This window comes from Triturus cristatus, chromosome 3_2, assembly GCF_964204655.1.
Source record: "Triturus cristatus chromosome 3_2, aTriCri1.1, whole genome shotgun sequence".
Taxonomy (NCBI): domain Eukaryota; kingdom Metazoa; phylum Chordata; class Amphibia; order Caudata; family Salamandridae; genus Triturus; species Triturus cristatus.
In genome coordinates, this window is record NC_140584.1 from 445,883,970 (window position 1) to 445,911,685 (window position 27,716).

A 27,716-nucleotide genomic window follows, 5' to 3' on the forward strand; every position below is an offset into this window, starting at 1 on the left:
AGGGCGCCTGGCAAGATGGCTGCAGCTTGATGTAGCTTTGCCCGGCGGAGCCGATATCCGTCAAAAATCAGCCACCTAAATGCTCCTTTGCAGATGGGAGACTGAACGACCTGTGAGGCGATACATTCCTGCTCCCGCCGGCGGTATTGTGGCATAGTTTCACCTTGGCTGCATGAGATTTGGCAGCGAGGCGATCGGCTGGTGTGCAGACAACATGGCGCTACCTGTATCGGATAACGGAATGCAGCGCAATCCGGAGGTCTGCGGGGTTTGTGCTCTGTAACCCGGATCGGAGGCACGTCTGATGGACGCTGCGGGTGGCTGCCGGTACTGATACTCCCGCTGGCTTTGGAGAGTCGGAGGCGCTGTGGGGGCTGGGACCCGGTCTGGAGGCCGCGACCAGTCCCCGGGAGAGCGGTGGAAAGCGGTTGAACCACCCAGCCCAGCTGAGTGCACCAGACGGCCCCCGCGGACGACTGGAGGCACCAGGGAGAGCAGGGCGCGGCTCAGCCTGGTCCGTAGCAGCGGAGGCAGGTGTGGGCCAAGGTGCGGGGTCGCGGCCTGCAGAGCTAATGGCTGGTTGCCTGAGCGTTGGACGCGGGCTTTCCACCAGCCTAACAAATGGTGGATCCCTGCGAGGCCTTCCACATCGGGCCTAATTATCGATAGGTTATAGGCTGGCGTAGTCCTCGGACCTGGCACCCCTGCCTGGCGCACTAGGGCCCACGGATCATGCTGCATCTGCCCTGAGTGCCCGCGGAGCCTTACGGAGACTGGCCTGGCGCTGTGGTGTACACTGGCTGGTCCAGTGCCAGAGAACTGCTGCATGAGTCACTACCTAAACTAGAGCCTGGCATGGATACCTATGCTAAATCTGCTACAGGACGTGTGGGGTGTGAGGCACAAACTGGTGCGAGGTGCACCTGCCGCCGTGGGATTGACTGGGGGAGAGGCCTCGTGTGACTGACTGTGCACTGCTTTGGGGTATTTTCTTTTTTTTTTTTTTTTTTTTTAAATGGTTTATTACAAGACTCAAAAATATACAAATATGGGCCTACAACCTTCCGGCCGGCCGCTAGCAATGAAAGGAGCATACGATATACATTTATAAACACATGGTGCTGCGGCTGAGCATGCACAGGAGGTAACATCGTTGCGAGCCACACTATCCAGACCCCACTATACGGTTCCATTTTAAACTTAAAGAACGACAAATACAAACAAACCCACAAGGCAATCCTCAATTGGAAATAGCAACACGTGCTCCCCTAGAGGGGGGATCCTAGCCATCCATAGGAATCTCAAGAGGGGGGAGAGATCAGAACTAGGGCTGGGTACACCTAATGCCCAGGTACCGGGAGGATGAGTTGGCTAAGGGGACGGGGCCGGCGACGGATCAGGCAATAACGGTGGAGCACAGATTCCCCCGCGGTAGGCGTTCCAGGGGCCCCATACTTTCACCCATGTCACAGGCTTACCTCTCGCCACATACACCACCTTTTCCCGAAACATGCACCAATCCATATGTTCCTTCTAGGCCGAGACAGTCGGGGGCCTCTGGGATCCCCACAGTTGAGCAATATCACGCTTGGCAACCATATACCCCAGAGTCACCCACCACGTCTGCGGCACCGAGTAATCGGTAGGTTCCCACACATTCAACAGGCATCTCCTCGCTTCGGGCAACAGCGCCACATGCGTAACCACTCGCAGCACCTCATGCACACCACGCCAGAACCCCTCCACCTCCGGGCACTCCCACAAGATATGCAGAAAAGTCCCCAACACACCACACCCACGTTTACACAAACCGTCCTCAGCATAGCCCATACGCAGGAGCTTTGGCCCGGTCATGTAGACCCTGTGGAGTATCTTGAGCTGGACGAAACGAAGGCGAGCCGGTATGGCCACCTCTTTCGGGGAGGCCACCGCGGAGATCCAGTCCTCGTCGTCCAGCTCCAGCCCATCGGCTACCCAAGCCTCACGAAGGGCCGTCAACAAGCCTGAGCGGTCGTTGATCAGTTTTTTGTAGATCAGTGAGATCGTGCTGTCCGGGATGTGTCCATCCAGCACTCTATCCTCCAGGGGGGAACACTCCGGGATGGAGGCAACGTCCGGAAAGACGGAGCCCAGTGCATGACGGACCTGCAAATACCGAAAGTACTCGCTGCCCTGTAACTGAAATTCCGTCTGCAGCATCTCGAACGTTTTAAATCCTCCCTTCGTCCAGAGATCCCCCACTTTGCTAATGCCTATTATGTCCCACTTCTCAAAGCCCTTCGAGGTCCACAAGGAGCCCAACCGCTCAGACGCGTATAGTGGTGACGCCCGGGTCAAACGGTCCTTCCACCCCATAGCTGCATTGGCCGCGTGCCACACTCGCACCATGACACGCGTGGGGCCCGTTAAGCGAGCGTCGGGTGCGCTAGAGTAGAGCGCTCGATTATGGTCACCACCTGGAAGTAGCATCCTATCCATTTCAAATGCCGGGTTTAAGGCGGGCCCATATAGGCCCTGATTAATCGCAGCTAGCTGGGAGGCCCAATAGTACCGTTTAATATCTGGGAGGGCAATCCCCCCGTCATACCATGGGAGCGTCAGCTTCGCCAGGGCAATACGTGGCCTCCCGTCCCAGAACAGGCGGCGTTGCAAACTCTCCACCTCGCGGAAGTAGCGCGCTGGGACGAGGTCCATAGTGTTCTGCAACGCGTACAGGAAACGCGGCAGCGACATCATTTTAAACAATGCCGCCCGGCCGAGCGGCGAAAGCGGCAAGCGCCGCCAGCGCGCGACATCCTCTTTCAGACGCTGGAGGGGGGGAAGCAAGTTCCGATCATACCGGGCCTCCGGGTCCAGAGTAATGAAGACACCCAGGTACCTGAATCCCTGCGGGGCGACCTGGATCGGACAGCCCCGCGGGAGGATAGGAGCCTCCCCGGAGAGAACATACACACACGATTTAGCCCAGTTGATGACAAGACCGGAGTTACGACCGAATGAGTGCAAAACATCAACCAGTACTATGAGTGATTTACGTGGGGAAGCTAGGTACAAGAGGATGTCATCAGCGTATAGGGATACGCGGTCCTCATACTCGGGGGTCCAGCGGAGACCACGGATGGAAGGCTCCCACAGCAGCCACTCCGCCAGGGGCTCCAAGGCAAGTGCAAAGAGGAGCGGCGATAAGGGGCAGCCCTGCCGTGTGCCCCGGCCCAGCTCGAACAGAGCCGATACCCTTCCGTTCACCACCACCTGCGCCAATGGGCCCGAATACAGCAATTTGACCCAACTGATGAACCCCGGGCCAAATCCAAACTTCGCAAGCATCGCCAAGATGTATGGCCATTCAAGCGTGTCAAACGCCATGGTGGCGTCTAAGGACGCCAAAATGGCCGGCTCCCGTATGAACGGGACACGTGCGAGCACACCGTGCAAACGCCGCAAATTAAGGGCTGTGTTGCGATGGGGAATAAAGCCGGACTGGTCCTGATGAACCAAATCGCCCACCACGCCGACCAGCCGATTGGCCAGTACCTTGGCGAGAATCTTGGGCTCCGCATTCAGTAGCGAAATGGGCCGATAGGATGTAACCCGGTCCCGAGGTCTCCCCTCCTTGTGGATGACCACGATTGTAGCCAGACGCTGGTCCAGCGGGAGGGAGCCCACCGAGTGTGCCGCCAGGAACATAGCCCGGAGGTGGGGCGCCAGCGTATCCGGTCGCAACTTGTACAACTCGATAGGGAGACCATTCGGACCCATGGCCTTGCCGGAAGCGACCGAGCGTATGGCGAGGGCGATTTCGTCGGAGGTGGGAGCTGCGTCCAGTGACACCCTGTCAGCCCCGGAAAGGGACGGCAGCGCGATATCCCTGAGCAGGGCACGGGAATCCTCTTCCGAGCAGGGAGACACCGGGGAATACACCCCACGGAAATAATCCGCGAAACAGGAGACGATTTCTTCTGGCTCAGTTACACACACACCATCCGTTTTCTCAATCAGCGGGACCACACGATTCGCTCTCTCTTTTTTGTCCAACCACGCTATCAGTTTACCAGCCTTATCAGCCACATCATACAGTCGCCCCTGTTGCTCGCTACTGAGGCCCCTGGCCGCCTCCGTGACGAGGGCCCTATAGGCCGCTTGCTTGAGTTGGAGAACATGTAATGCGGCATCCGTCACCCCACCTTCTAGATTACCCTCCAACTCGGCTATTTCAGCCTCCATCCGGGTCACCTTTTCCCGCTCGCGCCTCCGGGCGTGGGAAATAAGGGATAGGGCCTCCCCTCGAAGTACTGTATTGAAGGCCTCCCACAGTGGTACAGCCGAAGGCACGGACCCCACATTCTCATCAAAATATCGCTGAAGGGATTTAATCAATTCAGCGCGAATGGTGGGGTCGCGCAGGTACCAAGGATTGATTGGGACCACCCTACCCTCACCCTTCGGAAAGACATCAAAGTGTAGTAGGAGCGGGGAGTGGTCCGAAATACCCCGTGGCAAGTGGCGCACCTCTCCCACCCTCCCAACATAGGCCGCCGGGACAAGGACATAGTCTAGTCGTGAGAGACTACTATGGGCTCCCGAGTGGAAAGTGTACTGCAGCTGCGTGGGGTGTTTTAAACGCCAGCAGTCCACTAATCCAAATGTATCCAAGAGGCCGGGCAGCCACGCCTGTGCCCGGGGGAGGTCCCTAGGGGGGTGACGATCCACAGTCCCAGATACCACCGCATTAAAATCCCCCCCCCACAACTAAAAGCCCCCCCGGAAGGCCAAGGAGAAGGCGCCCAAGGTCCGCAAAGGTGGTCGACTGCAGCCCCGGTGGGATGTATACTGACACTAAGACAACCACTTTGCCCTCCAGTCTTCCCACCAAGACCGTGTAACGTCCCCTGTCATCGTGGAGCACCTCATCAATCTCCAACGGGAGCGAGTTCTTCACCATGATGCCCACACCCCTTGAGCCAGACGTGAAGCCCGAGTGAGCCACTAGGCGATAGCCACGCCGATTCATGGCGCAGAAGGAGTTGCCAATGAGGTGTGTCTCCTGCAGAAAGACCACATCGGGCGAGATTCGCTTCAAAAACTGCAGGACCACACCTCGTTTGATCCTGTCCCCCAGTCCATTCACATTCCAAGACAACAAAGTTAATTCCCTACCCCCCATCATATACAGAAGCCATCATTCGTCCCCCGGAGAGCACTTTAGAACTAACACAAAAATAAGTTTGCCTTGTGATAAAAACGAACAACACCCCATCCCTACCCACCCACCCCAACAGAACTCCCCCCTCCCTGCACCCCTGCATGAGCCCGAACAGCCCCCCCAACGTGCAGTGTGCCTGTCGCCCCATATATAGTTAGACTAACTAGACCCCCCAGAGGAGGAGGGAGAACCCCCAATAGACCCAACACAACCTCCATAGGAGGGGAACTTACAAAAACTGACGCAGAATCGAAAGTGGCATCATTTTCGTCCAGAGTGAGGCCCAATATTAGACCCTCAGTCCCGATTCAGCGTGCCGTCTCCCCCCGCCGCCCCCCCCCGCCCCCCCGATCACGATCCCCGGGCAGAGTATCCAGCCAGTCCCCGGCCGCTTCGGGACGATCAAAGAAGTGTGTGCGACCATCCACCTCCACTCGCAGCTTGGCTGGGAAGAGCATGGCGTATTTGAGATTTAGGTCCCGAAGACGGCGCTTGACGCCTAGGAAGCTCAGTCTCTACTTCTGGACTGCTGGGGTGAAATCAGGATAAAAATTAACCTCCATATTGTCAAGCTTGACCGGTCCATGCAGTCTGAAGGTTTGTAGGATAGCATCTCTGTCCCGAAAATTGAAAATCCGGCCTTCCCCCGGGAACCCTGTGGGCCCTCTCCACAGCGAAGAGTTTGCTCAGCCCCCGTAGCTGGAGATGGGTAGCAATCAGGTCCTCCACAAAGAGATCCGCCGCCGCCTCCTCGCGTCCCTCGGGCACCCCGATAATGCGGATGTTGTTCCTCCGTGTCCGACTCTCGGAGTCCTCCAGGCGTCGATCCATAAGCGCACTCGCCTGACTAAGCCGGCGCACCTCTGTTTGCAAGGCCGCCACATCTGTCGTTAGGCCCGATGCGGTGTGGGCCAAAGAATCCACTCGGTCGTTGGTTTTGGAAAGATCGGCCCTCACCAGGCCAACATCCACGAGGACCGAGTCGATCTTCTGCGCCAGTGTATCAAACCGCTGGCCCACCGAGGCCTTCATCTCGGCAATGGCGCCCATGACATCTCGCAGAGTCAGATCTGCGGGCAGGTCTGGGGCATCAGGAGGGCTCTCAGGGGACTTGCGCGGTCCATCGGGAGATCCCTTCTGGAGGGTATAGCGGTCCATACTGTTAGCCTGATGGACGGCGCCACGCCGGGTCGATTTGGTCTTTGCCCGGTCTCCATCTTGTTTCGTGGCCATGGCCACCAGTCTCCCAGTCGCACCAGCCACGTCGTGTAGGGCAGGAAAGCAGGGCCACGAGCTCCGGGGGGGGGCCCCCTCAAAGCAGCGGGGTGGATCACAGCCTGCAGGCAGGCAGGGTCTCCCAGCAAGGCCACATCAACACCAAGGGCTCCGCGACCCAACCTCGCAGAGACGACAAGGGGGTGTGAAAGCGAAAGCGAAAGTGCGGGGTACGCGAGTCGCCAGGCCCTGCCTGCCGCTGTTGTTCACTTTGTCACTGGATCACCCCACAGCGCAAATCCGGGGTCCGGCGAGGGGAAGGCCGCAAACCTCAATCGGTGCTCACTCCGGTGTCCGAGGTCCGATTCGGAAGCGGGAAACGGGTGCCACCTCAGCTCAGGTTCACCAACATAGTCCCCTCATCCAGGGCAGGATAATTTCAGGATAATCGTAGGAGGTTGCGGAGGTCCTCGGGAGCCTCGCACCTACGCGGCCATCTTGGTTGCGCGCTAGGCTCCTCCGCTTTGGGGTATTTTCGACGTGCTTGCGAAGGTGAGCGCTACTATTCTGTCTGACCACACTGTAAGGTTCACCGTGCCCTTGCGTGCCTTGCTACCCCGGCCCAGGATCAGAGATAGGGAAGACGGACAGATCACAACCACGTCTCACGTTTGAGGCGCGTAATTCATATAAGGCGCAGCAAAAGGCAGCCTCAGACTCTGAGGCGGATGTTCAGAACGAGGGCCCTTCCACGTTGGAAACTACACTGGTGGCCATGAAGAAGAGCTTACAAGCCATAGAGGGAAATATGTCTGCCATCAAATACTAGACCATATGTCGTCGCAGATAGAAAAACAGAACACGAGGATGGGTGAGCTGGAACAATGGGTATCCACGATGGAAGATGGTCTAAGTGAGGTTGCCAACAAGATATTGAATATGGACAATATCCTGGCGCTAATCCAAGCGAAGAACGAAGACTTGGAGGCGAGGTCGCGACGCAATAATATTCGAATCACGGGGCTCCCCGAGTCCACCAATACTGGCAAGATGGAGACGTACATTGAGACGCTTCTGAAAGACATTTTTGGTACTGAACGGCTGTCCACCATGTATATAGTTGAGCCGGCGATCGGTCCTTGGCAGCGAGACCTGTGCCTGGCACCCCACCCGACACATTATTGTGCGGATTTCAAATTACAGGGACTGCAATGCCATTTTGAGACTGGCCAGGGAAAAGGGCTCAATTGTCCATCAGGGGAATTTATTGTCATTCTTCCCTGACTTTACTGTTGCGGTGCAGGCGGCTAGACAAGAGTTCAGGACCGTGAAGAAATCCCTACAGTCTGAAGGAATCCCTTATGCCATGCTGTACCCTGCCTGGTTGAGGATAGGCCAGGAGGGGGCCTTCAAAATCTTCACCACCCCTAAAGCAGCAATGGAGCATGCCAAAAAACTGAAACGGTGGCACGGCGACTCCCAGGCTGAACTGGAACAGGAGGAACAGTAATTTGTTCATTTGGGAACAGTTTATATGCTCTAGTATTGTCTAACTGATTTGTTACATAAGTGGATTGTTTTAAGGTTGCACCATGTTGTTCTAAGTGGCCTTCAGTACCAAAGGACGGGGTGCGCTGAGCCCCATGTGAGTGGTGCTGTGGGTCCCCACACTTCCTGTCCATATACTTGAGCTGAGGGAGGTTATGGTGGGAGTGTTTAATGTACCGACCACCGTCCTGGTGCGTGGAACGAGCTACCGTCTGTTGTGATCTCATAGCACAAAGTAGACATGGAGCAAGCTGGTGACAGCTCGGGGAAGATACAGGCATTAGAACCAAGTTCTGGGTTGGCAGAAACAGCATTGGCATGGAAAGGACTGGTGTGGCTCCTGGACCAGAGTGGAAGCATGAAATAGCAGAGGAATGGACATGGGTCTCAGGTGGTCAGTTGGCGTTGAGGGAGGGCCCACCACCGAAAGTCCAACTTGAGAATCTCGCATCTCATGGGTGCTGAAGACAGACCAGAGGGAGCCAGAAGCATCTGAAAAACCTGCAGCATGGACTGTTTGAAGGCCACAATATGCTGTGGGGTAGACAATGGCCTGGGAAATTCATGATACACCGGGACCAAATTGGAGTTGAAAGATGCTAGAAGACTATGACGCTTTCATTCATACCCCCACAACGTCTCACCTGATTTCAAGTGGTGGGGTGGGGTTGAGTCCTACTCAACCTTCTAGTGCATCTTCCACTTACCTGGAAGACTTTGAGCAGGAGCCGGACTTCATGCGGATCGAATCCTTGAACTAGATTGCAAATTGCCCACAAAATGGAGCTGGATCTATTTTTCAAGTGCAGCCTCTTCTTGTTTGATGAAGGAGAGTTTTGCTGCCCGATTCCAGATCGCCTTCGGGGCACGAGGGCACTTTTTGCATGAATTAAAGTTGTGACCGGAGTGCAAGCAAGAAAGGCACACATTGTGTGCGTCCATTATGAACATCTGCTTCCTGAAGTCATGTCACAATGTGAATCTTATCACTTTTGGGGGAGACATTTTCACTGAATGTAATTTTTTTTTACAAAATCATTGTAAAACCAACAAAGTTTGGAGCGAAGCTCTAGATCAGCATCTTGTGGTGCAGAAAGAAGGGAACAAACACCAGGGTCCAAGGGTCGCACTTACATGCAGCTCCACTCCATTAGTTCTGGGTCGGAATACAATCACCTCCAAGCCACATCGCACCAGCTGTCAGTGCATGGAAGCATTGTTGAGAAAATTCTCTGGATCCAGCCTGGTGCCGGGGATATCTACAGGCAGAAGTATCCATAAGAGGTATCTACCCCTTACTGTCATGAACCTACCTATCCCAATAGGAATGGAAACTATTTGTTTAGGTCCTCGCTTACACAAGATTATGATATGCGTTCACACACAAAGGAGAAGGTAGCCACCACGAGCCAGAATGCTCCAGAAGGAGGCAATGGACCAAGTGCACACCCATGCGTCACCCCTATGGAGGAGGTCTCTCAGTGCACATTCAACCCGAGCAATTGCCAAAGTCAACAACACTGACATATTTGCGCCACAACAGGCAAGTGCTTGTCTGCGCCCCCATTCTATAAATAAAATAATCTCAAATCAACAGATGTGAAGCAGCTCAACTCGAGGGAACATGCTTAATAGGATGTTGTGTAAACACGGAGAATGCCCATGCAGCAACAATCCCTTCCTGTCTACATGTTCATCACTAAAATTGTATGATAGTATTTATATCCCCAAATCTGTGGTGGTTGGTTAGCTGTTCCAGGTATAATAACATGGTCTATATCATTGTTCATCCATACAAAATGCATGATAGCACATCCAAGACCAAAATGAATCAACGCCTTGTTTTACCTCAATGTGTAGTTTCCACTCCCTCGGACAGGGCCACTATGGTCGACGTCTTCCCAAGATCCAACTGCACATCAGGCAGATGAAAATGCCTGAAGAGGAGGTTAAACCACCAATAGCACAGCCATCATCACACCTCCCATGACCAGGATGCCATTACCGTCACATTTGCACAATCAGGTTTTCCAAAGCTCCCACCCATAGCAGCAAAATGAACCCTCCGAGCAGCCAGGAGACTCAGCCAGAACAAGAGGTGACAACCATTACAATCGGAGGACAGTGGTGGCACCTCACCAGCTTGGGAATTCAAAGTGCTGGAAATGTCAGAGCTGCAAGTGCAACAGAAGCAGTAAAAACAAGCAGCTGTACGGCAGGAGGCTGGTGCTTTAAAGACAAATGTGTGAGGTGTGTTTAAGACACTCCCAGGCGGTGTTAAAGAAATATGTGAGGCAGCCACAGCACTGTCAGGCTGTACAAGCAGATTTGGAGGCACAAAGCCATCGACAGCGCAACACCAACAGTCCGTGTATAGCTTTGGTCAGGCTGTGGACACACTGGCCATTCCCGCCTCCGACCTGCCGAGAAGCGTCAATCTACAGGTTAAGCAGAGGCACCAAAAGGGAGAGGAGTCCCACACCAGCTACAAGTAACAAGCACTGGAGTTGCTGTAGATGGTAAAGGCTGCAGTCAGACTACTCTGCAGCGATGGAGAGCGAGGAGGCCTTTAGAATTTGGAACATATCTGTGGCAGGGGGTGCAGCTCACAATGCACAGGGTGTGGAAGGTCAGAGCCCTGACATAGGGGCCAGAAGTGGGACACGCACTGTAGGCAGGCGGAGGGCAGCAGGCGACACACTGGTATGACCATGTAACAACTTTACTGCTAGTTGCTCTGTACAAAGTATATTGTTTTGTTTTCGATCTCTCTGCCAACATAGTCATAAAGTACTGGGCATAATTTGCTAGTGGTTGCCTAAACAACGACACATTTGCACATATTATCTCAGTTCACGAGCATTTTTTTTTTACATTGCACCTGTTGCTACCCCTACAAATGTTGGTATTAGTTATTTTCTAGTTCATTCGGGAGACTCTTCCTGGTAGCAGACCTATGCAACGATGCACTTGGCAAAAATCTTACAGCATTTCTGTACTACAGTGGCCCTCCACTCTTCTGTAGGAAACATTTTCAGTACCCAAAGGAATCGTGTCTATGGTCACGTGACATGGATCTTCCAATGAATGGTAAACAACAGTTAGTGCAGTGTTGGCCATGCCTTGGATTGATTCTTCAGTTTACAGTGCTGTTGATGTTCCAAACAACCAACATCTGCTAGCGAGTCCCTGGCAAGCCGGTCATATGGAGAGGAGTACTGGAATATTTAGGGGTGGTGTACAACCCCCGAGTAACATGCCACCAGATAAATTACTTACCACTTGAATGTTCAGGTAGTAGTGACTGTTTCAGTAGATGTGCTGCATATCTGAAGGGGTCATTTCGATCTGTATGGGAGGAAGGCAATTCCAGAGAATGTTACCAGCGGCAAGCTGGGAAAGGCAATGCTTGTGCGAATTTGGGACAATACTGGATGGAGGATTTTGCTGAATGCTTCTGACAAGGCATGCTAGCACAGGCCACCAGCCTCCAACATGTGTCTGAGATAAAATTGTCCACCTGGGAGTATCTGTAGCTCATCAATGAGGTCTGCAATAACTGGCCTGCTGGGCCTCCCACACATATCCTCCTGGGATCGGTTAAGGGGTGTTTGTTACTCTTTGCCGTGATATAATCATAATCCCCCCTCTAATCCGGTCTAGCTACTTAGCTCAGGCGTCTCATCCATCTCTGTGGCAGAGAGGGCAGCTCTTTTGAAAGTTGGCGAGACATTTAGCGTCTTTTTAGATCATGCACACATGGTTAGTACGATGTCCGAAAACCGAGTGCAGAGGCACCAGAGTAGCGTCAAGGTGTGTTGGCCACTCGTGTGTGGTCAACTAAAACTCTATTTATGTTGTAGAATAGGTGTCGGAATGTCGTTTCTGATACACCGGAAGGGGATGGTGGTCTTCCGGAAGTGGAACTCTGGAAGTCAAGGAGAGTGGTATGTTCGCTCCTAGTAGAGTGGCAGCCATCTTGAAATGGTAGATCCGAGTGGCCAACACACCTAGACGCTACTCTGGTTCCTCTGCACTCGGTTTTCGGACATCGTACGGAAGATAGTGGGGCGACCAAAAAGCGAGTATAGATATCGGCATATAACAATGTCGACAATCCATTTTTTCCGAACATATAAACTTCTTATGTTTGGTTAACTTTATTCGCCTCTCAGTTTCATTATCATAGAATTAAGATCTCTTATTCATCTTTTAAGGAATACCATTGAAATCGGGAGGATTTACTTACCCCTGAAGTTTTCCTAAATCAATAGGTAAGCCCACAACCCTTACGGTGTATAACATGACGTGCACATAGTTATTAAATACATTTCAATGTATGTTTTTTATCCATAGTATACAAAATTCCCAACCTTATCTTCCATCACCAAATCCAGGGAGCAGAGTGCAATCATTTGCCAGACTACACTCGAGGTACACCCTTGCCTTATACTTTGTCTAGATTTACAAACCCTCACACGTAGGTTTGTGATAAATATAGGCTAATACACTTTCTCCTTTTTCACAGCATCTGTTACATGTGAAAATATTTGCTTTGGCGATCTACCATTAAATACACATATGCATTGATAGATTGGCCAGTTCAGTGTTTAAGGTATTATACCCTTTTATTTCCACACTGCAGTATATTGGAAATTGACCAAACGGTACTTTCATGGTACTAACCCATTATTTTACTTGCTCAGGCATTGAAATCTATCCAGATAGGACTTCATTCGTGAGACTTACAACGTCACATCATTCCTTTTTAGGTCTCGTCTGAGCCAGCGCTTTAGCGCTGCTCTGGCGAGAGCTATAGAAAACGGGGATTTGGAAGTGCAAACGAGTGCTTTTCAGGCCCCCAACTACAGTGCATGTGCGCCGGGCGCGCGCACCATTTGGCAGCTTGCGTGTACATTTCGCGGGTGCTTTGATGTTCTCAGTGAGCATCGCGGCCACTGCGAACATCAAAGCGCCCGCGAAATGATTACTTTCACTTTAACGTTCGCACCTACTTGTTTTTCCTCTGCTGCGAAGCCGATCCGCACCTTTCGCCTCGATCTCCGTGTTACCTTACTCTCCACTCTGTCCAGAGGTCTCTCTTGTTCTCTGCTACGCTTTCTTTTCCTTCATATAAAGCCCGATTTTCTTCCTTCATATGTTTCTTTATCTTTCTACATCCTGGCATTTATTTTTCTGCCTTCCATCATCTTACCTCTCTCCCTCTGTCCGTCTCACACACACCTTTCTCACTATAACCCTCCCTCCGCCGCTTTTCTAGTTCTCTTCTCCCCTTTGTCTCCGAATCCTGTCCCTGTCTATGAATTGTTCTCACTTCACCATTTCTCCTCGCTGCCTGATTTTCACTCGCCTCTGCCCCTCCCCCATCTCTCTCTCTCGTTATTTCCCTCTCTTTCTCCTCCTTATTCCCATCCCTGTTATTTTTCTCCTCGCTTTCCAGTCTTGCATTTAATAGTTCGCAAATCTCGTTTGATGCTGTATATCTATAAGAATCGATCCTTGACTGCAGCCATCTCATTACGTGACACATTCTCAAACATTCCGCATTCGAAATTCTCGCTTTCAAAACGGTTCGAAATTCTGGGCAATCCCTGCTCCAGACATTAAGTTGGAATTAATTATTTGCTTGTAAAATAAAAAAAAACGGTTGATCGCAATCGCCACCTAACCTTATTTTATAAACACACTCCTAAATTGTTTCCTTGCTGTTTCTGTCAGAAAGCCACCGCCACTGGAAAGGACGCAATGTGTGAAACCCAGGGCTGATTGCACGTGGACTGTTTGAAACGTGCATTCATCCTGGTGTTTCGTACAGCGCCTTAACATGTGCATTCATTCATCCTGGGGTTTTGTGCAGCGCCTTGACACGTGAATTAATCCTGGTGTTTCGTGCAGCGCCTTGACACGTGCACTCATCATGGTGTTTCGTGCAGCGCCTTGAAATGTGCATTCATCCTGGTGTTTCGTCCAGCGCCTTGACACATCCATTCATCATGGTGTATCGTGCACCGCCTTGACACGTGCATTCATCCTGGTGTTTCGTGCAGCGCCTTGAAACGTGCACTCATCCTGGTGTTTCGGGCAGCGCCTTGACACGTGCATTCATCCTGGTGTTTTGGGCAGCGCCAGCGTTTGCATAAGTACCCAGTGCAAAGCCATGGTTCTGTTAACTAGAGGGTGATATGTGTTTGTGTTTACTAACCCGTCATTAATATCCCCGTGCATACAGAGGCCGGCTATGCCAATATGTTAAACATCACAACACGTCAACACCGGAAACATTATTTTCGTTAGTATTGGCCTCAGTCATTTTCCGAATTTTTGCGCTGGCAGTTCGCCCTAAGTGCCAGATTCACGGACATCGGAAAGGAGCGAGAAGCAAAAAAATATTTACGTTACTATGCCACTACTTACTTATATATATATATATATATATATATATTGCAGCTGGCTTCCGTCACCACAGAAACACGTTTAAGACGGTAAAAAAAGTCTTCGATACAACTCCACAAATTATGTCACCAAACATGTAAATGAACTTTGGTTCTCTTTACTGCCTCTTGGCACTGTGAAGGTCGGGCTGCCTCTTGGCGCTGTGGGAGGTCGGGCAGTCACGACCGCACGCCGCCCTCAGGCCAGCGCAGGCACCGAGGTGTACACCTGACTAGTAGTGAGGTCAGAATCTTCTTATATAGCGCCAACTACCTATTTACAGTCGTTTCACAACACTACGCAGAAACAGCACAGTGAGTAGGAACATCTGCTTGCATGACATAGGATGACCTAGCAGCGTCAGGCCGATGCGAGTCCTAAAGCCACAACCGGGTGGGTAATTAAAAAACAAGCATTTGCAATGCAATAGGTCTCGCATTTGCGAGAGTTTAAAATATTGGCATTGTAAATGACAATGCCTTTTATTTGTTTTGAAAACCAACACATAAATAAAAGGCATTGCCATTTACAGTGCCAATAGCTCAAACTCTAACAACTGCGAGACCTATTGCATTGCAAATGCTTGTTCCTTCTGATATCGACATAGTTTTTCAAGGTAAATATAGAATTCCATCTAGGATGAAAATGTGGCACGCTTCTTATGAAAACCAGCCTTCGTCTACAGGCTGTATATTTAGCATGCACTAAGTATCTTTGTACATCAGTTACTTGCTGAGGGCCCCACATCACCAGTGCCCCATTCTAAACTCACCATGCTCTTCAGGGTCTGCACACTTGAGTCTTTGGGGATAAATCGCTCTTCCCTTCTTTCTTCTTGTTTCACGGTTCTATGAAACCACATTCAGGTTTGGGGTTATAAGGTATTAAGTAAAAACATCTTTGCTACTTCCTGTTTTTAGAATTGTACATAACTGATGGACTAATGTTTTTTGAGAATAAATTGTAGAAGATTACTACATGGAGATATCTATCTCCATTTCTCTTTATTTAGAGAATTTCCTGTACAAATAGAACCTGTTTGCGAACATCACTATTTATTGTTATTTGTATGTACTTTGTTTAGGTTAACTGAAACATAATTACATGGCGTCCTGATGAAGGCTTCTAGCCGAAACGCGCGTAGGATCGAACACCGATAAAGCCATGACTACATGAACTTGTTACTCTTTATAAACCTTACGTTGATATATATTTGAATCTATGGATCAAGGTTGATTTCTGATGAAAAAGAAACTATAGGTTTAAACATTGAATAACCTTATGAAATATATGTTCTTTTTCTCTCTTTTTCTGTTTCAACTTTGGATGTATGAAAAAACATGAACATGACATGTAATCCCTTCAGAGTTTGCAACTAATGTGATAAAAATAAAGTAAATCTTACTTAATTTTTTGTATCCATGGGTATATACATTTACTTACTTTGTTCGCTTTCCAGGTCTCTGTCATTTTATCGTTGTTCCGCATCCAGCATTACCTGCGTAACGTGCCAGGGGAGAGGATGTGGTCTGTCGGCTTAAACTGCCGACTTTGGTGCTGGAAACCAGAGTTCGAGCCTCGAGGTCGCGTCCACATCCTGTGATTCTGTAAATGTAAAAATGTAAATTGATACTTGTATAGCGCATTACTCACCCGCAAGGGTCTCAAGGCGCTTGTACGAATACCGCTGTGGAACCCATCCTGGCTTTCCCTGTGAGGCGTCCCCTCCTGGGCACTCCCAAGGTGGAGGCTAGGCATCCTTAGCATTGTGGGGGCCGTTGTGGAGATTAAGCAAGCTATTGCCCAGAGTTGCAGAGTGGGACTCCATGATTGGAATAGGCACCGAGGCGAGAATTATCAGGTCCGTGGAATATTTGAGCCCAAGACCCGCCAAGGCGGGGAATTGAACCCTGGTCCCGGGCAAATTACTTAATCTCCCTGTGCCTGAATGTGTAATGTAAATACGGTGCTCATGTAAAGCGCTCCAATACCTTCGGGTCGAGTTCGCGCTATATAAATATGCAAAAAAAAAAAATTCGGTGGCACCTCTCACAGGGGCCAAGTTCATATAAAGAAGCTTGAGGAGGTGCGAGGGGCTGCCACGGACTGTGTGTTGCTGCTGTTTCCCTCACCTAATTACTCGTATATCTGCTCTTAGGGCCTCTAGATCCAGGCGTTATCTACATACCACCCACTACCGAACGAGGCCTTCGGCTCCCACCCTTTGCTCTACCTCCAGGAAGGCCAGTTCACAAATAGAAGCTGGCCACGAGGGGAATGCATGGGGTTGACAATGACCGAGGCCTCCAATGCTGCCTTTCCTACTTCTCATCTCTGCCCCTGGGACTGGTGCAGTATTCCACACATTCTGATTGAGGCTGAACCGATTTGTACCGTGAGAGATCCGTAAGAATGAGGTGCCTCACAAGCCGCTGATCACATAGCAGAATGCTCAATGACAAAGCAAAACTGGCAGGAACGGCGCCGCTAGGTTTCTTGTTCAGAACTTTCATTGTTGCATCAGACATTACCTGGAAGCACTGGAGTTTATCAATTGCCTTCTGCCCCTCTACAAAGAAATCAGCAAAAACAACATATGTAACCTTTGGAACTTTGGCAAATGAACAAGTTACTTACCTTCGGTAACATTATTTCTAGTCTTATTCTATCCAACCACAGATTCTTCACCTTTATAACATCCCCAGTCGCTAGACTAAATGTGGAGAATACCTTAGCATTGCTCCCCCACATTGACAGGTGGCATATAAAGGCCATCCCTCAGCACCAGTCTCACTTCTTGTATCTTTCTGCACTCTCAGATTGTTTGAAACAGTGTGCACAAATTGTCAGAGACATGGTGCAACTCTTCTAACTTGGGACTGTAGGAAGGTAGGATCCTTCTGCATGGTTACCCCCACTTTCTGCCTGGTGCTGACTGGGATTCTGCTAATTGGGGCCCCAGGCTCTGCTTTCTCCCTTAAATTGACTGTGGTGAGTACTTCGGTACATCCCAGATTGGCTACTTGTATACCCTTAAAAGTCCCTAGCATATGGTACTAAGGTACCCACCAGGGGTCTCCCATGGGCTGCAGCATGTATTATGCTACCCATGAGAGACCACTCAAATTGTGACTTAGGGCCTGCCTTTGCAGCCTGTGTGAGCTGGTGCTAGCACCACTTACACAAGGAGATGATGGACAGAGCGCTGAAACTTTTCAGACACTCACCCCCAGTCACAGATCTGGGTTGAATCCATCATCGTTCTTTGACTCACTTCACCACCTCAGTTCGGACCCAGCTATATGCAAATCCGTTTTAACCCTGTGCCTCCTGGGAACAGTCCAGCCCGGACTGCCAATCCAGGTCTTCCCTGAACCAGAACCAGAACCAAGCATCCTCGGACTGGTTACAGAGTAATACCCCTCATCAACCAGGCTAGCTTGAATCCAGTGGCAAAGTGAGCAAGGAACCCACACCTGGGCATACCCTGCCAACTTAGGGCAAACCAAGCAAACACAAGAAGATGATGGATGGAGCGCTGAAACTTTTCAGACACTCACCCCCAGTCACAGATCTCGGTTGAATCCATCAATGTTCTTTAGCTCACTTTGCCACCCTAGTTCAGACCCAGCTATATGCAAATCAGTCTTGACCCTGTGCCTCATGGGAACAGTCCTGCCCGAACTGCCAAATCAGGTCTTCCCTGAACCCGAAACAAGCATCCTGGGATCGGTTTCGGAGTAATACCCCTCACAAGCCAGGCTAGCTTGAATCCAGTGGCAAAGTGAGCAAGGGACCTACCACTGGGCATATCCTGCCAACTTAGGGCAAACAAAGCAAACACAAGGAAATGATGGACGGAGCACTGAAACTTTTCAGAAACTCACCCCCAGTCATAGATCTGGGTTGAATCCATCATCGTTCTTTAGCTCACTTCGCCACCAGAGTTCAGACCCAGCTATACGGCAGATATAGGTTTCCCTTTACCTGAGGTCACTGCACTTAAAACGTAAAAGTCACCCCTCAGGCAGTCCATGCAATCCTGAAGGCAGGGTGCTTGAATTAAGTGTGAGGGTGCCTCTGCATGTGCAGAACACCCTACAACCTTCGGAGGCTATTCTCCCGGGTTGTAAGTGCATCAGCTATTACGATATATAGAGTGACCATGTGTCATTACGCAATAAGCATCTCTAAACTGGCTGTAACGAACCCTGTCGTATTTGGTATCAAACATGTTGGCATCATACCTCCACACCGTAAACAGTGTTGGAGGTATGATTCCATACACTGTAAAGCACCTACGAGAGGCCCTTAGTGCTCCCGGTACCAGACTTCCAGACCCGGACAGCACAACATGGTTGCTGCCAACCAGAGACACAATTCTGTTCTACTGCTGCTGAGCCATGCTAGAGTAGGGGAAGACAGGACAATAGGTACCCTGTCACTGGGAGGGGCGACCACCTCCCAGACAGGGTTTATTGTATTGGGGCAGGGTGGGAGCGCTTGCCAGCACCAGTCTACTTGAGGGGCACATTTGATGCCCTCCTTGCATAGTCCAGTTCAAAACAGCTGCTCCCACTTTTGTGCGAAACTGGACAAAGGACATGGGAGTATCCTCCCCACTGTCCAAACCTCTCCCCTGGGAGGAAACCCTGATTCGTCCAAACCTTTTCCTTAAGGTACTTAAGGGCTTACCCGTGGGTGGGTTCGTCGTGGGACAAGATGCATATCAAGACACCATTCTTCTTTGACCATCTGGGTACTCTGGACTTCACTCTGGGTATCGAGTCTGCAACTGGGAAGACTCCTGCTGCTCCTGGTCTCGCCACCCTGCTCTTCTGATGCACCGTCTGTGCCTGTGCTCCATACAGGAACCTTTCAAGACCTATGTGTATCCAAGTCACCTGAAGAAATCTCTGTTGAAGTGAAGGAGTCACTTCCCTGCAGCTGCAGGCACTGCAACAAAGCTGACCGATCTGCTGATCCTGGGCTTCCATAGACTCCGAAAGGTTCAGCAACACAGGTAGTGGTTCTTCACATCCCTCAAGGCCTGACTTGTTTGAGGCCAGTATCCCTCGTCGGAGCTGCAGGAACCGAACCCCTGTGCACCGCGTCGACTTGCCGTTGCAAGGGCTTGTTGGCTCTCTTCCTCAGACATCTTCGGGCTCCAAGTAGCCTCCACCTCAAGCATCTCCTGTGACCAAGATCTTCGTTCCCACCGCTTCTCTTGCACCGTGGGCATGCATCTTTAGTGAGCTGCTCGAGGTCCTTTCGCAACTCTAGTGCCTCCAGCCTGTGGGTCCATTTGAGGGTCTGCTTTGATTCCCCGGATTGCTCGGGGCCTCCTCCGACTCCCCTGCTTGTGGGGAGTCACCTGGTCCTTTTTCGCTTTCCAAGTTGGTTGTAGTTGCCAAGGCTTATTGGTGCTCCCGACAGACACAGACCCCTCAACTGTCGACATTCGACGTGGGACAGCTCATGAACGGCTCCTGATCTTCCACAGCGTTACCTGGTCCGCAAAGCTGCAGCTTCATGGTCACCGTCAACTCTCCTGCAACACCCGACACATTGGTGGGCATTTGACTTCCGTGCCCCCTGGTCACTCCCAAGTGGCATAGACTCTGTCCTCTCTGATTGCAGGTACTTCACATCTTGAATCTACCATCAGATTCCACCGGACACTTTCCACTTCTTCAACAGCGGCATCTTCCTGAAATCCTCCATTGAATTCGATGGCGGTTTCCGACGCCACTTCACACCTATGCACCCGGCTTCCCTGGTGTAGGCATCCAGGTTCCTAGGGTATCCAAGGGTGGGGTGGCTCTCCAACCTTCTCTCTTTCTTTGGGTTTCTTCAGGGTCCACTGGGAAGGGTCCTTCTTTAAAATTGCAACCGCAACTTACCCATTGACTTGAATTGAGCCCGCGGTCGTGTTCCCAGTGACTTACCTTGGGTGGTTCCTTGGTTCCCCGGCACTTCTACGTCCTCTGGGTACAGGCTTCACTTAAAGTCGTGGTTCACATCCCTCTATTTTAATATAAGGGTTTGTCGCCCCCCCCCCCCGGTGACCACTGTGTAATACGAGATTCTTATCTGTTTTCTTTCCAAAATATTGTGTGCATTTTGTATATTGCCGGGTAGGAGATATTTGTACGTGTTAGTGTCTTATAATAAATACATATTTTCATAAATACACTGTGTGGTTCTTTTTCACTTAATCTATACCAATAGGATTACGTTCTGGTAAACCAAGCTGCTTTCCACTCCTTCTGGACTGCGCCTGAAGGCTGCCCTCCACAGCTACCACTTCGAGAGCTTTCTAAGGTTTTCTAAGACCACTAAAATCACCATAAGGGTTGTCAGGGTTAGTGCAGGGTGCTAAACTTACATAAGTGAGCACCATATACTAAGCCAGCTTCTCATAGGGACCTTTTTAGATGTGGAGGAAGAAACTCCATAGAATGGGGAGGGAGGGCAATGAAGCAACTTAAGTTAAACAAGTATCCACCAGAAAGAGTGTTACTAAATGCAAGTAACTTGTTCTTGTGATGGATACCTCTAACCGCAGATTCCTCATCTTTAGAACAGACATCATAACAGCACATAAAAAATATGAACGGTCTAAGGATAACTCCATCCAAAGATCCAAGCAGAACTGAGCAGGTGAACTTACTTTCCCACCTAACCTAGCTATCAATTCCGTAGTTTTTTTGTCAACCTATGCACAAAAGGCCAAGTCACAGTCTACATGTCTAGCACAGGTACCTGTGAGATGCAGGGCTATGTGTAGCTAAATCTCCACAAGAAAAAGAGATAATAATGCTTCTTGTTTTTTTCATTAAATCATTTGTCGAGAAAACAAGGAGGGTAGCTTAAGAGAGCCAACATTGTTTTAGGGATAGATGCACAACAATTCTGTTGAAAATTGATTTCTTCCTTCACTGAATTACGATTTTTATCTTTCCTTTTCAGGTTTGAAGAGTTTTGGCCAAAGCGGAAGCCCCTCCTCTTGGACCCTGGAGAGAACAAAGGGTATGAGGTATCAGCATGTGCGAACAGAGGGGAAAAAAAAAAGAATACGTAAACTTTGGGTGATGCGTTTACCTGTTCTATATATTGTCCTTCTCCAGTCATTTTGTCTGCAGATTTTCTAGTGTTTCTTCCCTCTTTTCCTGGTTCTATAATTTGCTTTCAATACATTGATCTTAATTGTGTCATGCCTTTTTTACGACTGTTCTCTCACTTCCTCCATTCCTAATCCTAACTATCCTCTCTTTGCTTTTCCTCCTCTATGCATTCCCACAGGGCATTCGGTTATGGGACGAATTGGGTAAAAAAAAAAAACAAGACTGACAGTAGTCCAGCTCACCTGTCCTTTTAGGTCACTGCCCTCGCCAATGTTTTCCTTTCACCTTCTCCTTTAGGTGGTTGTGACGTGGGCATGTTTGTGGGAAATTCAGTTTGCCAACAGGTCTGTTTTTTTCAGTCCCCCCCTTCTGCCAAACCAGTTGCTGCATTTCAACATAGACTTCAATGAGAACTATGGATAGTTTTCCAATGTCCAGCCGTACAGAGGAGCGTTTATTTAGAACAGATGTTACAAGAGTGAAACAAATTGAAAGCAAAGAAGAAGGATAAAACGCTTTCAATTTGTTTAATTCTTGTGACATCTGTTCTAAATAAACGCTCCTCTGTCCGGCTGGACATTGGAAAACTATCCATAGTTCTCATTGAAGTCTATGTTGAAATGCTTTTATTACCTACCTTAAGCTAAGGACCTTTGTTCTTTGAAATAAGTAATCACCCGAGGTCCGAAGCTACCTGATCAGGTCCCCTTGTTATTTATACTGAAACCAGTTGCTACAGCCTGAGCCCTCAGGGAATGGGCTTGCTGGCATTCATGGCGGTGCGACTTGGCCAGTAAGTAGCAGAGGACTATAGACATTGAAAGGGGCCCAATTTGCTCCACCTTGACTTTCTTTGCACCAGAAAACACAACAAAGAGATGGTCACCCGTCGATGGTCCTCAGTACAATGTAAAAGCTCAGCATCCTCTTAGGGTCTTGGTGATAGACCCGCTTGTTCCTGTTCCGGGGGGTGAGGCAGAGCAAAAACATTGGCATAGTATTCTATTGGCCAACATAGAAGGGAGTCATGACCATAGAAAGACGCCCGGCTTTTCAGTATCAATTTGTCTGGAAAGGTGTTGTAAGATGGTTGCACAGAAAGTGTCTAGGGTTCTCTCACGAAAGAACATATAAAAGAACATCAGAATTGTTGGCTTGTGAGGTGGGTACCATACCTGGAAACAAATTTATGGATGGGCATCTGGCTGCAAGGACGACATCAAACATGTCAGTTCCCAAGTCCTCCCATTTAATACCCATGCAGGAGTAGGTTGTGAAGGCACTGATGCAGGACCCTACCCTGTTTCTGAGATAGGAGGTCTTCACAAAGTGGAAGCCAGAACAGAGAACAAATGCTCAGGAGCACTGGGTAGCACACTCTCTTGGCCTAGGTGAGTTCTTCTTTCCATTTTAGCCGGAATGCGTCTCCTCCCGAGTACCTTGGCAGAAATATCAACATGGAGATTAGTTGGCAATGTGTGATCTTGACAGTGGCGAAAAGATCTAGTCACAGTGTACCCCACCCCACTCCTCAAACATGTCCCGTGTCTCCTGAGAACGAATATGCCACTCGTGGTCAGCTAGATAACATCCTAAGTTAGTCTACTTTGGCAAAGGTTCTGTTTGGTCTAGCCCCCTCCAGAGACATCACTTCCAAGCACAGTATCCCGCTCTGCCCTACTTGTTGCAGTACCACATGGCAGTTTTTGTCTACAAAAACCTCCACCAGCCTCCCTTTGATGCATGTAGGCTGCTACATGTCAGGTCGGCCTCCATCAGCTACCACTGCTAATCAAGGGCAGACCCCCTTGTTATCTGAATGAATCAGTGAGCCATCCTGGATGCTGGGCCCACTGGCATTCTAGTTTCCACTACAGGGCCTGAATATGCCACTTGGCACTCAGGAAGAGGAGGATACATAAGGCCAGGACATCAATAATCCTTAGAGCTATCTTCACTGAAACATCACATTTATATCCTGAATGTCCTAGATTTATTGCAGTAGAGGAAATGCTTTGAACACCACCATTTACAGACTTGCTCCAATGAAGGAGACCCCGGTTGAACTTTGACTTGTTGATGGTGAAACCCAATGTCTGGATTTTAGCTCTCGATCACAACTGAAAAAGACAACCCTGCCTTTAGAAGCCAGTCATCGAAGTAAGAGAAAACATTTTCTCCTGACCTCTGAAGATGGGCAGTGATCAAGATGATCAATTTTGTGAACACCAGAGGTGCTGAGGTAAGGTCAAAGAGGAGCACAGTTAATTGAAAGTGTTCCTGGTTCACCTAGAACTGCAGGTAACACCTATGGTACTACAGAATGGGTATATACAAATACAACTCTGAAGACAGCATCAAGTCTCCTGGGTCCAGCACTGAAAGGATCTGAGACAGAGTGACAATGTTTAACCTGCCATACCTCAAAAATGTGTTCACCAAGCAGAGGTTCAAAATAGGCATGAGGTCTCCATCCTCCTCGAAATGAGGCAGTAAGACGAGTAATATCCTCTCATTTACAAGTCGGACACCCATTCAATGGCATTCCTGGACTACAAAAGGTGGACTTCCGGCATCAGAACTGCGGAGTGCTCCTCTGAACCTTAATGTAGTGTGGGAAGAAGGTGGGGTGGGAGGAAAGAAGGATATGGCTTTCTCCCTTTGAACAATTAGTAATACCCACCTGTCCAAAGTGATGGATCAAGTTAGAAATGGGGTCTCAAATTGGCAGAGGTATGCACCCTGTCCAAGTAGGGACCATCACTCACTCTAGTCAGGGTAAGTCAGAGACACCTTAAATTAACCTGTGCCTCTGGTAGTTTGGCACAGAGCAGGCAGGCTTAACTTAAGAGGATATGTTTGAAGTATTTGTGCAAAACTTAATACATTAAAACAGTAAAAACACCAAACATAACTAATCCACGCAAGGATAGAAAAACAGAGCATACTTTATTGAAGAAAACAAGACCATAATGGCAAAGATCCAAAAAGTATAACTGGAGTTATGAATTTTAATAAAATATCTTGAATTATAGCGCTTGGAGTCATAAAGCGCCAACCCGGGCCATCTGGCTGTGCTGGACCCGCTCAAATCTGAAAAGTCAAGCCGATCGCGATGGAGCGCAGGTTGGATACAGAAGCCTACGTAGGCCCCTCTGAAATAGTACATTCACAGAGAAAAGTGTCGACTGCGAGGAGCAGCTGTGAGGAGCGGAGGAGGTGAGGTGTTGGCGTCTAGTCTGACCTGCATCATTGTCGAGCTCCGGGCGATGAAGGCAATGCGTCGTCGAGCTCTGATCGTTGAAGGCAATGTGTCATTGTCGAGCGGCGATATCGACGCTGCGGAGTCCTCGAAGCTGTGATGCGTCATTTTCTGAAGCGAGTGCAAAGCAGGCGATGCATGGATTTTTGCAGAAACAACCAGAAAACCCTCCTCCAAGGGCATATGACTAGATTGGCACTTTTTGGCAGGGCAGGACTCACAGGTGGCAGAGCGCAGAGGCCGTAGCAGAGAAGAATGACGTCTTTGAGGTCTATGAGACTTCAAAACAGTAGGTAAGCCAGCAAGCCCTTGGAGTCACTTGGTTCTGGGGATGTAGAGATTCAGGTCCAGTCTTTCTCAGCACCAGGCAAGGGGCAGCAGAGCTGGAGTCCAGCAAATCCAGCAGAGTGTCAATCCAGGTCCAGAGTGTACTGAGTTGGTGGTGTCAGGGGTCCAGAACTTATACCCAGTTGTACCTTTGAAGTGGAGGAGACTTCAAGGAGAGGACTTTGAAGCATACAAGGTGCCTGCCCTAGCTTCAGATACGCTACGGTGGGGTATGTAACCATTTTTCTGGGAACAGGCACAGCCCTATCCAGGTGCAAGTGTCAGCTCCTCCCTCCCATCCAGACTAGAAAGACCCATCAGCCTGGTGACAGGCCATCAGGATGTGCATGGCACACCTCAGATTCCTTTGTGTGTGACTGTCTAGAGGGAATGCACAAGGCCCAACTGTCACTCACACCAGAGATGTATTTAGAGAAAGTCAGAGGCATAGAAAGGTTCCCTGTTTCTGTCTCCACTTACTTGGCAGCCGAATCTGGCCCTGAGGAAAATTCGTGGATCCCGCTGCCTGCCATTGCTTCCCTGCTGCCTGTTGCCTGTTGCCTGTTGCCTGTTGCCTGTTGCCTGTTGCCTGTTGCCTGTTGCCTGTTGCCGTCCCGGTCTCCCGCCGCCGCATTTCCATCTCGCGCGGCCGCAGTGGGGAGACCGGTTCACAAGACCCAGGTGCCCTAGCGGTCACGAACCACGTGACCGAGCGTTGCGCGCCAGGAGGCGCTTAAAATCACGGTGCTGCTGCGGCAGAGCGGGTTCCCTGTTTCTGTCTCCACTTACTTGGCAGCCGAATCTGGCCCTGAGGAAAATTCGTGGATTTCGCTGCCTGCCATTGCTTCCCTGCTGCCTGTTGCCTGTTGCCTGTTGCCTGTTGCCGTCCCGGTCTCCCGCCGCCGCATTTCCATCTCGCGCGGCCGCAGTGGGGAGACCGGTTCACAAGACCCAGGTGCCCTAGCGGTCACGAACCACGTGACCGAGCGTTGCGCGCCAGGAGGCGCTTAAAATCACGGTGCTGCTCCCGCATCGCGCGCAGGTAGCGCCGGGAGAAGCCCGGGACAAGGGCGGGACCGTCTGTGGCCGTCCGGGGCCGGAGGAGGCTGGGCTGGGGCCCACCCCCTAAAGTTTATCGAAGCGTATCCCTGCTCACCCAGGACCCTATTGACAAGGTATTACTGTTGTACTGTCTAGGAGGCTGACCTGGCACCTGAATTATGGGGAAAAAAGTCATCACGAAGAAACGATCTATGGAACTGCAGACCAAAGATACTAAGGTCCCCTTGCCGAGCCTGACTGCGATCGATAGGATGTTGCAGAAAACCATAGGCGTTGTTGTAACTGCCATAGAGAGCACAGAGAGGCGTTTATCACTTCCCCCCCAACATGCGCCTAGCTTCGCTAAATCCTTCCTCCAATGAACAGCCAATAGTTTCACCTGGATCCACATTTCTGGACTCTTATGTAGGGCTTCCAGGAGTTGAGGGAAGCCACAATATCCCATTCTCAAAAAATCCTTCTCCCGTAATATCACTCTCTGCAACAAGTGTAACTAGTGCGCCACATATATCAATTGCACAGCACCAGGATACATCTGTAGAGACACATGGTTTAGCAACTGAATCAGCGGCCACGGAGGACCTAGCCCTCTCCCTCTGTACGTCATTGAACAAGAGTGGGAGCCTTACTGCTTTAGATAGGTCCCCACCCTTGCTAGCAAATGGGAATATCAGTCACCCAAATCACAATGACATGAGGCCATATAGAGAGCCACCCTTAACGATCAAAACCCCACTGCCCAAAACGACTAATAGACGTATTGCTAATCGAGTAAGAACTGGTGGGGCTTCGAAGAGGAAAATAATAGAAGCAGTACAAAAAGGGAGGGAACCAAAATTATTTAAAACCCAAGATTTGGAAATCCCTAAGCAAAGACCTCCCATAAAAAGGATACCTGTAAGGCCTAATGATAACCAAGGGCGATCTACCCAAATCATTACAGGCAGTCCTACTGGAACCATAACTCCTGCTTCTATTGAGGGTGTCTATGGGTCACTGGCACATATAGAGCACATTGTTAGGTCAATGATTTTGCCAGTCCTTGAAAGGATCAAATTGGTAGATGAAAAGCTGGAGAAATTGGAACAGTTAACTCTGGATAATTTTACTTCCCTAAAGAACCTGATAAAGGTAGAAGTCAGAGGGAGACCAGAGAACTTACCACTATCCAATGCTGATTCTGCAAGCACCATAAGTGCTGGAAGTGCTGTAAGTACGGTATCGATAGTACAACCAACAAAGGTACTAAATTGTAAAGGTCTGAATTGTAATAAACAAAAGTTAGAAAAACGTGCTAAAAGTCCAACATCTAGTGCAGGGAAGCTCATGAAGGAAAGAGCTGTCATACCACAAAGCACAGAAAAAACAACACATAAGCACGAAGGAAGTATAAAAACCCCTTTGGTAACAATTGACCTACCACCAGATTCACTACCCTATACAATTGCACTCACTGGCGTCCCTGAACTGAAGAATGGGAAATCAGAATCCTACCAAGAGTTAAAGAACAAAGTGTTAT

General features: G+C 49.8%; 1 protein-coding gene and 1 long non-coding RNA gene across 3 annotated transcripts in view; one reads left to right on the forward strand and one right to left on the reverse strand.

Moving 5' to 3' along the window:
• UEVLD (UEV and lactate/malate dehyrogenase domains) overlaps window positions 1-11,871 on the reverse strand; it is a 367,733-nt gene extending 355,862 nt beyond the window's left edge. The window contains exon 1 of the mRNA XM_085648047.1: window positions 11,246-11,871. The gene's annotated coding sequence lies outside the window, so the exon portion shown is untranslated. The remainder of the gene's footprint in view (window positions 1-11,245) is intronic.
• A 53-nt stretch (window positions 11,872-11,924) lies between these two features.
• Window positions 11,925-27,716, forward strand: part of LOC146857511 (uncharacterized) — a 51,006-nt gene continuing 35,214 nt past the window's right edge. The window contains exons 1-3 of one of the 2 annotated variants that reach the window (XR_014979913.1): window positions 12,104-12,240; window positions 12,323-12,400; window positions 21,392-21,451. This is a non-coding gene — a long non-coding RNA (uncharacterized LOC146857511). Of the gene's footprint in view, window positions 12,241-12,322; window positions 12,401-21,391; window positions 21,452-27,716 lie in introns of both variants that reach the window. The other variant, XR_014979914.1, reaches the window with a different exon arrangement.